Raw genomic sequence first — 13,224 nt, forward strand, 5'->3', positions numbered from 1 at the left:
TCACCCTCTGGATTTACCATTGGTGATCGCATCTGCATTTAGATGCGATGCACCAAGCAGAAATCCTGCTTGGTGCATCGCATCTAACAGCAGATGCGTGCAGCGGGGTGGCGGGGACCCCGGGCAGGCTTTAAAAGCAGATTACTCCGTAATCTGCTTTTAAATTTCCCGCCCGGCCACGCCCCCCGACGGAGAAGTGCCCCGCCATCGCAGCGGCATCCTGTGATCGCCGCTGGACCGCGGGGATCAGGTAAGGGGGACCCCCAAAGGTACCCCGAGTGTGACTCGGGATTACCGCTTTTTGCAATTTTTCCGGCCCCGAGTCACACTCGGGAACACCCCTTAGGGGGTTAAACCCACCAATGTTTTATCATGCTTTTACTTCATTTTGAAGACCTTCCTCTGTGCAGCTTTATTACACACAGCTTGTGTAGAAATTCCCCTGCCAGCATGGGGCAGGGTAGAACCCTCACTGTCTATATAGAAGCAGTGGTCTCTCTAGTCATCAGAAAGCCAGAGCTAAAGCCAGAGCTCAGCAATAAGACCGCTGCTTCCATTGACAGCAAAAATCCAACTCTGCATCTGCTGGCTTGGTATAAGCTTTTCTACTGAGGGCATGGCTACCTAACCCCCCTACCGGTAATCCCAGTGTGAATTTTGGGTGGATTTTACATGCTAAAAGTGGTAATCCAGAGTCACACTCGGAGTTGCTAAAAACAACAAAAAAAACACCTTGTTCCGTTGTCGTCCCCCAGCGTCCTGCTGGTCCCCGCAGCTGCTCCGAACATGTCTTCTTTCCTCGATCTTCGGCCGGTGACTGCAGAGACGTTCTCCGGGGTTTCCCGTGCATGCCTTGGTGAGGGCAAGAGGAGCGGCAGGAAATTCAAATAAATTTTGTATTGGATTTAATACAAAAGAGCTGTATTGACTCCAATACAAAGAAATCTTTAAATAATATATATTTATAATATTTATATATTAAACATGCTACTGTACAGTTATATTACAGGTTTCACTTTTTTTTTAACAGATTTTTGGGGGTTTTTTTATTTAAAGTTTTTATTAAATTTACTAATTTTTGGACATATTTCAGTGAGTTATCCCTAAGAATTATAAGCCTACAATGTAAAATACTTTTACATGCAAAAAAATTTAATGCTTTTTGTGTGGAAATACGGACAGAATTAGAACGCTAGGGGGGTTAGGTAAGATCACAAACTGTTAGTCTTTATATACCTTTTGTTTCAATGTGCCTGCAGTCTATTTAGCTGATATAAAGAGGTGGAAGGAATCTGAAAACTTGGTATCAAAGTAAAACCTGGATCTAAGAAATGGAATAGGGGCGTCTGTAAGCACCCTCCCCCTTCCCATAGCTCACTGTTGACTTACTAACCAATACCAAGGGTCGATACTACCTATTTATTGTACAGCGCCACGTAATATGTTGGCGCTATAAAAAATATTGTTTTATTAATAATATGGGTGAAGGGGAATGAAGGGCCATGTTCCAGAAAGCTAATCACACATGTAGGTACTGCACTTTCCTTCTATAGGCCGTATAATATTATTGTAGGTTTAATTTTAATAATAGTGGTAATATTAGCAGTAACAACATGCAAATCAAAGTTTATTGTGGGCCTGTAATAAGGACAGCAATACAGTAACAACCCTACAGACCTAAGTTGTTTAGACTACAGGAAAATAAATGCAAACATTCATGCAAAATAGTGCAAAATGAACTCTGCAGCAGTAAAATTGATCCATAGACCATTACATTACTCGTCTGCTGTACATATTGAAGGATAATGGTGACTACACATGGGACTGATCAAGGAACAATCATACGTTCAACGGCAAAAGAAAAGAACTATTAGAACCAGTTAATTCTTCATCTGAGGCAGATCAGGTTAACAATGCATATGAAGAAGGAACGGGCTAATGGCTCTCCTTTATAAATTATTCAGAAAGCTTATTATCAGTGAAACTGTTGCCAAGGTTAGTGAATTGAATTAACAATTAGGACAGAAGGCAGGAAGGATTATTACAACCAGCAAGTGACATCATGGTGGTATACCCCAGTAAAATATATTGAATATGGCATTGATTTTCTAGAAGATATACCCACAAACCTCCACCTTTCATGATTGAAAATGTCCAGCAGGTGTATAATATTAAGCGCAGAACTGGCTGCAATACTCACCTTATCTTTAGTGCTGCCCTCGTCTAACAAGCTGAATGACATCCAGCATCATTGAATGCATTTTGTTGAGCTGAAGTTGCCCGGAGTTCCCCTCCGGGGAAGGGGGAGGTACAATGATACCCCCTGTTCTGGTGTCTTAGTATTCCTGGACATGTTGGTGCTCATATAAGGTCCAGGACTGTACACAGCCACCAGAGCAAAAGCTACAATATTCAATTTTGATCCAAAGATTTCTCCCACTTTGTTTTTTTTTTTTGCCACTTGATGTTCTCTGATATCCAACATTATTCAATGCACTTTAAACCAAGCTCATACTGGACCCATCCCAGCCTGGAATGGACAGGGAAAAGAGAAGCAGGATAGTGATGGGCTCATGTCTCTTTGATTTCCCTCCTTAGCATGCTTCTTGCCAGCACATGAAAGGTTTCTGCTTCCATGATGACCACAAGAAGTAAACCTACCACTAAGATTTAGGCTGCCATTGCTAAACGCTTGTGCTAATTGTTTGGATGTAAAGCTGATCTTTTGGTTCGTAGTTGCTAACAAATTCATGAAACACAAATGCAGATAAATTAGCTGTATCTAAGCTGCATGATTATTCTGGGTCATTGGTTCAGAATATATAAGGACAGAGAGGATCAGAATAACCAGGCAAGCTGTACTTTTTGGTCTGGTTTGGAATGGCAGTTTACATAATCTGATCAGTTGACAGGTCCACTTTAGGCAAGTCTTTGTGCAAAGGATTAATTCCCAGCCTGCACATCACCCCATGTACAGAATAGGTTGTACATGAGCCAAATTCTGCCGAACATCACAGCTCTCTACATGAGCGTCCCCCGGAAGGAAGGAAGGCAGGCCAGTCTCATATCCTTGTCTTGTTATCCCAGATAAGCAGCTGACATTTCACCATAGTTGTATATTGGCAGCAATGTGTCTGCAGAATAATGATCCTTGTATGCTTGGTATTCAGGACAAAGCTGAGGGAGCTTTGGGCTTACACCTAGAAACTATAAGGGGTTATAGAGTTGTGTTTATGTACCAACGAAGAGACTCTGTCACTTTACCAGTTCTGTGTATGGGTAGGCAAAGAGGTAACAGGTTGGTCAGGGACAGACAAGAAAGAATGGAATAGTCAGGGACAGGTAAGGAGATAACAAGATAATTAGAGACAGACAATGAGGGAGAGGATAGTAAGGGGCAGGTATGGAGGTAACAAGATGGTCAGGGACAGGTAGGAAAGAAGACGATAGTCAGGGACAGGTAAGGAGGTACCAAGATGGTCAGGGACAGACAAGGGGGAAGAGGATAGTCATGGGGCAGGTAAGGAGATGATAAGATGGACAGAGATAGACAGGGAGGAAGAGGATAGTCAGGGACAGGTAAGGAGGTAACAAGATGGTCAGGGACAGGTAGGAAAGAACAGGATAGTTAGGGACAGGTAAGGAGAAAACAAGATGGTCAGAGATAGACAAGGAGGACGAGGATATTAAGGGGAAGGTAAGGGGGTAACAAGATGGTCAGGGACAGACAGGGAGGAAGAGGATAGTAAGGGAAAGGTAAGGGGGGTAACAAGATGGTCAGGGACAGACAAGGAGGAAGATGATAGTCAGGGCAGGTAAACAGGTAACAAGATGGTCAGGGACAGGTAGGAAGGAAGAGGATAGTCAGAAGCGGGCAACAAGCTAACTAGATGGTCAGGGACAGAGAAGGAGGTTACAGGAAGTTTAGGGACAGACAAGCAAAGTCCAGGATAGTCAGAGGCAGATAAGAGGATGGTCTAGGGCAGGTAAGAAGGCAACAGGTTGGAGAAAGTTAAGTAAAGCAGTAAAAGGATAGCCCAGGGCAGAAAGGGAGAAAACAAGATGGTCAGAGACAGGCAAAGGGGCTACAGAATGTTCAGGGACATAAAGAGAAATAACAGGATAATGAAGAACAGGTAAGGGGGTAAAGGGATGGTCAGAAGGATTTAGGAGGAAACCAGGTACTACGGTGCAGTTAAGAAGGTAACTAGGCAATCTGGAGCAATCTAGGAGGTTACAGGATGGCCCGGGCAGGCTGAGAGGTAATGGCATTTTGGTACAGTAAGAAGGTAAAAAGATAATCAGGGGCAGGGCATATTAGGATGGTCAGGGGTGGGCTTGGCAATAACAGGGCAGTTAAAAATAGGTAAAAGGTTAATCAGGGTGGGCTTGTAGTTACCATAATGGTCAAAGGCAGGTAGAGTGGTAATGGGATGGTCAGGGCCAGGTAAGGAAGCAGCAATATAGTGTCAGTCCTGGAAATGTAAAAAGCAGAATGTATTTTGGTGTCTTCAGATCTGCTGATGCATCTCAGACACTTTTTTTATTTTGGTCCTGCTAAGTAGTTTTCCTAACAATGAACCTTTTTCCCTCCCATGTCCCGTGAGCAATGTTCTTCGTTCCATCAGCACGGTTATTTAGGAAGTGGCATCCACTCCATTCCCAGAATTGGGGTCATTAAGAGGGGCAGCCAGTAAAGATGTTGGCAGTCTTCTGATTACTTTTGAGGCATTCTGGGAAGTGATGAGGTCACCGTTGGTGCATTTACCATTTTAGAGTGAACGTCTCCAGCTAGGTCAGTGATTCTGATGAGTTCTCATCCCCAGGGATTCAGTAATAACAAATGATGCATTTATGTACATTTATAAACTTTACTTATCAGACATAATAAGGGAAGTGTCTATTATTTTACTTCTACAATGGGTCCAAAGGCAAGCAAGACTTTAGGGGAACCCGTATCTGTTTTAAACTTGTTGTGACCATGATAGTTTCTTGGCTGACCTCTGACCTGGGACAAGTATGAATTTTAGAAAGTCTGAAATGAAAGCAAATCACAATGATACATTTAATATTCTTGCAATAAAGGTTTGTTATGGGGGATTTGAAGTTATTTGAATGGCTCTATTAACGTTTTCTTTAATGGTAATCATCTACCCAACCTTACTGTACGGTTTGGGTTGGCATTTGCCGGCAGAGCTAGCTAGGGTTAAGGCAGTCAACAAAAATACAGACGACCGCAATTAACAATACAGTGCAGTAGAGGAACATATTTTCAGCATGTGTCATACAACATCTGAAATTGAATATTTAAGGACATACGTTCTCTGAGCTGAAAAAAGAAGCATCTGGAATTCACCCAATGCTTATAGTCAACATGCATGGTGGCATCTATTTTCACTCATTTCCTACATGTCCTCATCCATGCTCCAAAAACCTTTTGGCTGAGTTTAAGAGTTTTGATTGATTTGTCATTTCTAATTTATTTTTATTATAAAATGCCTTAACATGGATTTCAGTTCAGCTCTGCATAATCCTGCACTTGCTGCATAAATACGGAAAAAGAATAAAGCTATAGTAAATGCCCTAGATCAGGGGCCTGCAACCTGCGGCTCTTCAGCCTCCTTGTTGTGGCTCCCTTCGGCTGCCGCCGGGAGATCTCTGATGGGGGATCCCCTTCCTCCCAAGACACTGCGGAGGAGGGGGATTCCCTTATCCGGTGTTCTAATGAAAAAAATCTACCAGTGAAATAAATCTACCACGGGGCGTGTACAAATGGGTGTGTACAATGACATCCCCCTCCTTTGAACCCCAATTCCTCTGGAATGGGGAGATGTACAAAACCAAAAATGTAGGTGCAAGTGGGGGACACCTGTGACTAACACCCCCTAAAATTTAATTGTTTGGCTATCATCAGAACATAAAGAACTCTGCCCATCAAAAAAATCTACCGTTACACATTGCTGGAGGCACCTGAACCCCAATTTCTCTGGAACAGGAAGGGGGTACAGGTGAACAAAATTAGAGGTGCAAGTGGGGGACACCTGTGGCTAACACCTCCTAAAAACTCCACCCATCAAAAAAAACCCTACCCTGTTACACATTGTTGGAGGCTTCTAGCACATAAACCCCAATTTATCTGGAAATGGGGGTACAGGTGAAAAAAATTTGAGGTGCAAGTACGGGACACCTGTGGCTAACACCTCCTAAAAATTCATAAAAACTCTGCCTATCAAAAAAATCTACCCTGTTACACATTGCTGGAGGCATCTAGCATCTGAACCCCAATTTCTCTGGAACGGGGGGAGGCGGTACAGGTGACCAAAATAGAGGTGCAAGTGGGGGACACTTATGGCTAACACCACCTACAATTGAATCGCTAAGGCATCGTCAGAAAATAAAGAACTCTGCCCATCAAAATAATCTACCCTGTTACACATTGCTGGAGGCTTCTAGCACCTGAACCCCAATTACTCAAGATTGGGGGGTACAGGTGAACAAAATTAAAGCTGCAAATGAGGGACACCTGTGGCTAACACCCCTTAAAATTTCATCGCTAAGGCATCGTCATAACATAAAGAACTCTGCCCATCAAAAAAATCTACCCTGTTATGTTAGAAGCCTCCAGCTAATGTAACAGGATGATATGATAGAAGCTGGAGGCTTCTAGGGGCATAGTTCAGTGTTTAATTTATTTCAAAGTAGGCCTACACATGCACACTTGTTGTAACAGGTAAAATTAAAAAAATATTAAAACTTTTAAAAGTTTATAAACTGTGTTATGTTTTGCGGCTCCAGACTTTTTTTTTTTTTCTTTAGTGGAAGAGGAGGCAAAATGGCTCTTTTGATAGTAAAGGTTGCTGACCCCTGCCCTAGATGTATCTCCACTGTATAGTCTGCAGATTGATATATATAAAGCATGCACCATGGTGGACCACAGCATGCCAATATGGGTACAGCCAATGGTGCTCCCTTGGTAAACCCCAAACTTCCAGACATAGAAAGTGAACACCTTGTTCTGCTTCTAGGAAGTTCCTAAATGACCTCTTACCACACCACAACATATTCCCCCCTGAGACTAATGCACTTGGTACAGCGTAGTTGCAGCTTTTCTGGACCGTTCACATAAAAGTTTGGTTGGGTTGCAAACCAGCAGCATCTTTGACTTCTTAAATTACCTCAAAACGTTGCCCCTTCAGGTGTTTCTTCAAATTTCAGATAAAATAATAGTTTGAAGGGGCCAGGTCAGGTGGGTAGGGGGGATGGTGGACCAATTGTAAACCCAGGGTGTTCAATTTGGCAGCCACAAAGTTGGACGTGTGCGCAGGTGCATTGTTCTGCAAAAAAAAGAATCCATTTGGTGAACTTTCCACGGCGTTTCGTCCTAATTGCCTCCTTCAGCTGGTCCAGGAGGTTAGCATAATACTGTCCGGTGATACTAGAGCCCTGAGGTAGGTAGTCCACCAACAGAATAGCGTCTTTGTCCCAGAAAACGGACGCCATGACTTTTTTGTCTTCTGGGTTTCTGATTTCTGGGTTCGGAACTTCTTCGGCCGCGGGGACCCGCTGTGTCGCCATTCCTTTGACTGTTCCTTGGTTTCAGGATCATACATGTGGAGCCAGGTTTCATCCTCAGTCACTAACCTAGCCAAAAAGTCCTGTGCAGCTTCAAAATGGGCCAAAACAGCTTTGGATGCTTCAGCTCGTTCCTTCTTCTGATCACTGTTCAAACATTTTGGCACCCACTTCGCTGAAAGCTTGCGCATGTCTAGGATAATGGTGATAACAAACCCAACACGCTCCCGTGAGATGTCAAGTATCTGGGCTATATTTTTTGCGGATATTCGCCGGTCCTCAATAATCAGCTCATGGACAGCATTGCAGGTTGCCGGGTCAGTTGAGGTTGGGGCGCCCACTGCGGGGCACATCTTCTACGGTGAAATGCCCAGTCTTGAAACGAGATATCCAGGTTATGACAGTGCTGTAGGAAGGATACTTCTCCCCCAGTGTTTGTGACATCTCGGTGTGAATGTCCTTTGCTGACTTTCCCTGGAGAAACAAAAACTTCATGACAGCCCGTAACTCCAACAACGTTAAACTTGCTTGTGCCTCTGCCATCACAGCTTCCCACTAAAAGAAAAAACAGTTTTAGGAATCGCAAAGACCTGATATTTGCAGTTACATACTAAGATATTAGGCTGTCATATGCCCCCACACTCATTTTTCTATTTCATCTGGAAGAGGGAAAGCCAGGAACTTCTCAGAACCCCCTCGTAAAAGGCACATTGGTTAATATGTAACAGCAAAACAACCCCATAATATAAAGAATTAGATGCCAGCATGCATAGTCCATTCTACATATGAAGGCTACACCAATCAGGAGAATGCCGGTACCGCCACATCCTTTAAAATATATTAATTTTCACACGTTTCACAGGACTAGTCTGCTTCTTCAGGAAAGGGAGGCAGCCAATATATTTTGGATTATTCACTCCATATACCAAGACCCCTGGATCGTGGAGCACACCAGTTGAAGAGGGACCAGTCAAGGCCTCCTTTGTCAGGGTTGCCCTTTATACTTATTTTGTCACAATTTTCCACTACAATTTTATTGTGTATTTTTTCTTGTGGTTGCAAATAAGGATAAAATATAAAAAAAGAGTCAGCAACAGCAAATAAGACCCATTGCAACAAAAGGAACAGATAAAAAAAGGAAAATGGTGAATATCTGCCTGGCAGACCATGAAGCAATGGCCAGATATCGAAACAATGAATGATACAGTAGAAGAGAATCTCCATTCAGTATTCGGTAGAGTATTGTCACAATGGAACACAGATTGCATAGGCCTGCAAGCACAAACATTAAAAAAGTCTTCTGCCATCTGGCACCAGTCTATGATCTATGCCACTGCAAACTACTTAGTTATCCATTGCCAAAAGGTAGCATAAAGGCAGAGCAGACCAGTGTACAATCCCCCCATTTCCTTCTTGTTTAATGCCCTGGCATTGGTCACATGACCTGCACGTAACTGGAAACTAATTATGGAAGACTGGCAGGTATTACAACTAGCTAGCAGCGCTTAATAATAATTTGATTTCAATATTTTTTTTTAGAAAAGTTTATCCATACTTTAGGCAATATCAGATTACACATGCTGACAGTAGATCCTAAGGGGGTTTAGCTTTAGAGTTCAAAAACAGGTCAGCATCTTGTTTGAATTCTCTAGGGGTATTACTGTAAATTATATAACCAAGGACCGGTTCCACAAAAAAAAATAAAAAGAAGGAATACACTTAGGCAGTGCTCATTCTTACCGCTTGAAAAGATTTATTGTTTGTTTTCCTTGCAGTAATAGAATAAAATAAAAAGCTTTGCAGGCTTTAATCTGCCATTTCCAGCAGACCCTGACACAAAGCAAACAGGAGATTCGGCATTTCGGAGGCAATCCAATATTCCGCAGCAGGTGGAAATATAAACCCAAAGAATGGAAAGTGCAAATAAGAGTGAAGAACGTTCCCACAGGTACAGAACACCTGGATACAGATAAAATGGCCAAATCACATGTGCTGCAAGTCATACAATGTGCACAGAATATCATTTCTATCAGAGGTTTATTCATGCATCTGATGTGTTTTTACATTTGTGCAAATATAAGGTACAATAACCACAGCATTTCCTGAGCAGTGTCATATCATTACAGACAATTTCCTGCTGATATCACACACTGTCTATGTGTCTATCCATCTGGGTCGGTCTGTCTATCTGACTTTAATAGGGAGATCTTTTGTTCCTGAGTTTGCAGCGTCATCCACATTATAGAGTGCAAAGCATCCCTGATAGAGTTTTACATCATAGAAAAAAGAGAGGCAGTGGGAAATGTCACCAATTCAGTCCTTGGCATTTTTATGTAGGTATCTCAGTGCATTTTTTTTACTCGTTTTGCATGTATTGCTCAGCAGAAAAGTAGTGATCACTGCAGCACTCACCTTCTTTCCAGCGCTGTCCCTGGCATAACAGGTCCTGGAGACATTTTTCCTTCAAGCTGCATGACATCTAACCAACTTTCTGCGCATCTAGGCTGTCATGGACACTCCCCTTACCATGTATTATCATGGAGCTTTGGCTCTTGATACTTTGATACTTGATACTGAGCCCACATTTCATCTCTGCCGGATCCATCATAAAATGGTCGGAGAATGTTAATAGGAAAAAAGGAATTTAAAGTATAGTATAGAATGAGTGAAACCAGGCCATTTAGCTAGCAAAAAATCTGACCGTGAAAAAACTTTTAGGCGGGATATGCTGCACCAAAACGGCTGCGCAATCATTACCAAAGGGACCCAGATTGCTTGTTAGAGATCTAAATATATTTTTGGACAAATATTCCTGAAGCAGCTATAACACTGCAAAAAGATCTTCTGCAATGTATAGAACTAATCCAGGGACAGATGGTGACACTGCAACCTCAGGGGAGGGTCTATTGCTACGTATAGGGCAAATTTCTGAATGCAGGGACTGTTGGTAACACTGGAACCTCACAGGAAGATCTTATGGAATTTATAGAACTAATACTGCAATCCAGGGACAGATTGTAACAATGCAACCTCAAGGGAGGGTCTGCTGGCACTGATAAGGCAAACACTTTAATCCAGGGACAGTTGGTAAAGCTTCATCCTCAGGGGAGGGTCTATTGCTACTTATAGGGCGAATTCTCGAATCCAGGAGCAGCTAGCAACACTGTAACCTCAGGGGAGGGCCTTCTGTAGCCTGTAGGGCAAATATGCCAAATAGGGACAGTTGGTAAAGTTGCAACCTCAGGGGAGGGTCTAATGCTACTTTTAGGGCAACTTTCTGAGTCCAGGGGCAGCTAGCAACACTGTAACCTCAGGGGAGGGTCTTCTAACATTTTTCAAATAATACTGCAATCCAGGGACAGCTGGTAACACTCCAACCTTCTTCTGTAGCTTGTGGGGCAAATATGTCAAACAGGGAAGTTGGTAAAGCTTCAACCTCAGGGGAGGGTCTACTGGCACTTATAAGGTAAACGCTCCAATCAGTGGACAGTTGGTAAAGCTGCAACCTCAGGGGAGGGTCTGACTTTATTTCTAAGGACATGCTGGCAACTCCACAACTCAGGAAAAGGACCAATATTATTTCTAGGGACAAATACCCAAATCTGACAACTCTGCAATGTCAGACACGGAGCTTCTGCCATTTCTAGGGGTATATAGTCCAATGTATCGTAAAAAGAAAAAGAGAAAGGTGAAGAAGGAGAGGAAAGAAGGCTTTTGATGGCACTGTATTTCAGCGGATAAAAAAAACTTTTTATCAATGTTCCAAATTTTGTGACAAAACATGATAAAACCAATAATTTCTACCATAACAAAAGATTGGTTTTAGGGGAACATTAGGTACAAACATGAGATCTAAGTCCTAAATATATGTCAAGACCTGTGGCAAATCTCTTTCCTGACGCGTTTCGGCTTTCTCAGGGGACTTGGAGACTTGGATAGAGTCATATAGTCCAAGTTGACAATTTTAAGACTTTTAAAAGGAGATTACTCTCATTGGTAGAGATAAATCCTCCATAAATCGCCAGGTCTGACACTTTAAAAAAAGGGGCTAATGCCACTTCTAGAGACAAATTATTGATTTATAATTTATTGATTATTGAATAAAATGTATTAATATTATTAGTAGGCAGTAGCGGTGGGTATGTGACTCTGTCAGAGCAACAAGTAAATCTACTAAGGTGACCAATCTGTGCTCAGTCCAGAGGGGAAAACAATCAAAGGTGTAGCACCACCCCCTAATTCTGATGGAATGGGGGTGCAAAGCATTCCTGTATACCAATGTCACGTATCCCGGGAGGCTCTTGGGTGCTCCTTCTGAACATGGCCCAGTATCTCAGGCATGCCCAGAAAGAACCTTTTTCTGCAAAAAAAAAAATTTGCAGATTCCATACATGTGCAGTGGGATTTGCCAAAATGTTTTTTCTATCCTACGTCACCCGTTCTCGCGCCTGGGTCAGGTGACGTAGGAGGAAGAACCCGGAAAAAGAGAAGAAGATGGCGCCGCCCGGAGCACCGGCAGGAAGACGCATACCGGGACGACACAGGACCCGATGTAAGACACCTCCGAATAAATGGGACTGCCCTGTGGGATTGAAGGTTTTTCAGTTTAGTTTCTCTTTAAAAAGGTTGTGTCCTTCTGATGAAGCCTACAAGTGAAACGCGTCAAGGACTGTTTAAAGCAAATTGATCTAACACATGGACTGTTTATTTTTCATTATGCATATGCAAGGGATTCTTGTGACATGTTTTTAAAGTACAATAAATTGTAAAATTTCAATTGTTTATACTAAGCGTCTGAAAAATCCTTATTACATTTAAAAATTTGGATTGTATTATTAATTATTGGTATAAAAATTCCAAGGTGTCAGTTATCCAGCCTTAGCTGATGAGCTATCTGACCGGGTAAAAAAATCCACCCAGCCGCTCAATTCGCTCCTCCAATGACCTACTACTGACTTCCTCACTCATAACCTCCTCACACGCACGGCTCCAAGTCTTTCCTAGAGCTGCCCCAGAACTCAAACCCGATCTTCTCACACTCACCTACACATCTTCTTCTGTCTTTTGAAACCCTCACTACTTCCACCATTCCATATCCCCCTCATATTGTGTGTTACTTCCCCCACCTACTAGATTGTAAGCTCTTCAGGTCAGGGTCCTCTCCTCCTCCTCACCATCTCCATTTGTCTGTCATTTGCTACCCCTATTTAAAGTACAGCGCTGCCTAATATGTTGGCGCTATATAAATACTGTAGAATAATAATAATAATTCAGGGCAATTGGTTAACTGGACAGATGAAATGGATGAATGCTGTCCATCCAGAACAAAGATTTGTTCTGTCACTGTCTGTATCTGTCGGTCATTTGCAACCTCTATTTAATGTACAGTGCTACGTAATATGTTAGCGCTATATAAATCCTGTTTAATATTATTAAAAGTAGTATTAATATTATTAATAGACATTTCTAGGCATACAGACTCCATGCTGTCATTTCTAGGCATACAGACTCCATGCTGTCATTTCTAGGCATGCAAACTCCATGCTGTCATTTCTAGGCATACAAACTCCATGCTGACATTTCTAGGCATACAGACTCCTTGCTGACATTTCTAGGCATGCAAACTCCATGCTGTCATTTCTAGGCATACAA

This window comes from Pyxicephalus adspersus, chromosome 9, assembly GCF_032062135.1.
Source record: "Pyxicephalus adspersus chromosome 9, UCB_Pads_2.0, whole genome shotgun sequence".
NCBI classification, from domain to species: domain Eukaryota; kingdom Metazoa; phylum Chordata; class Amphibia; order Anura; family Pyxicephalidae; genus Pyxicephalus; species Pyxicephalus adspersus.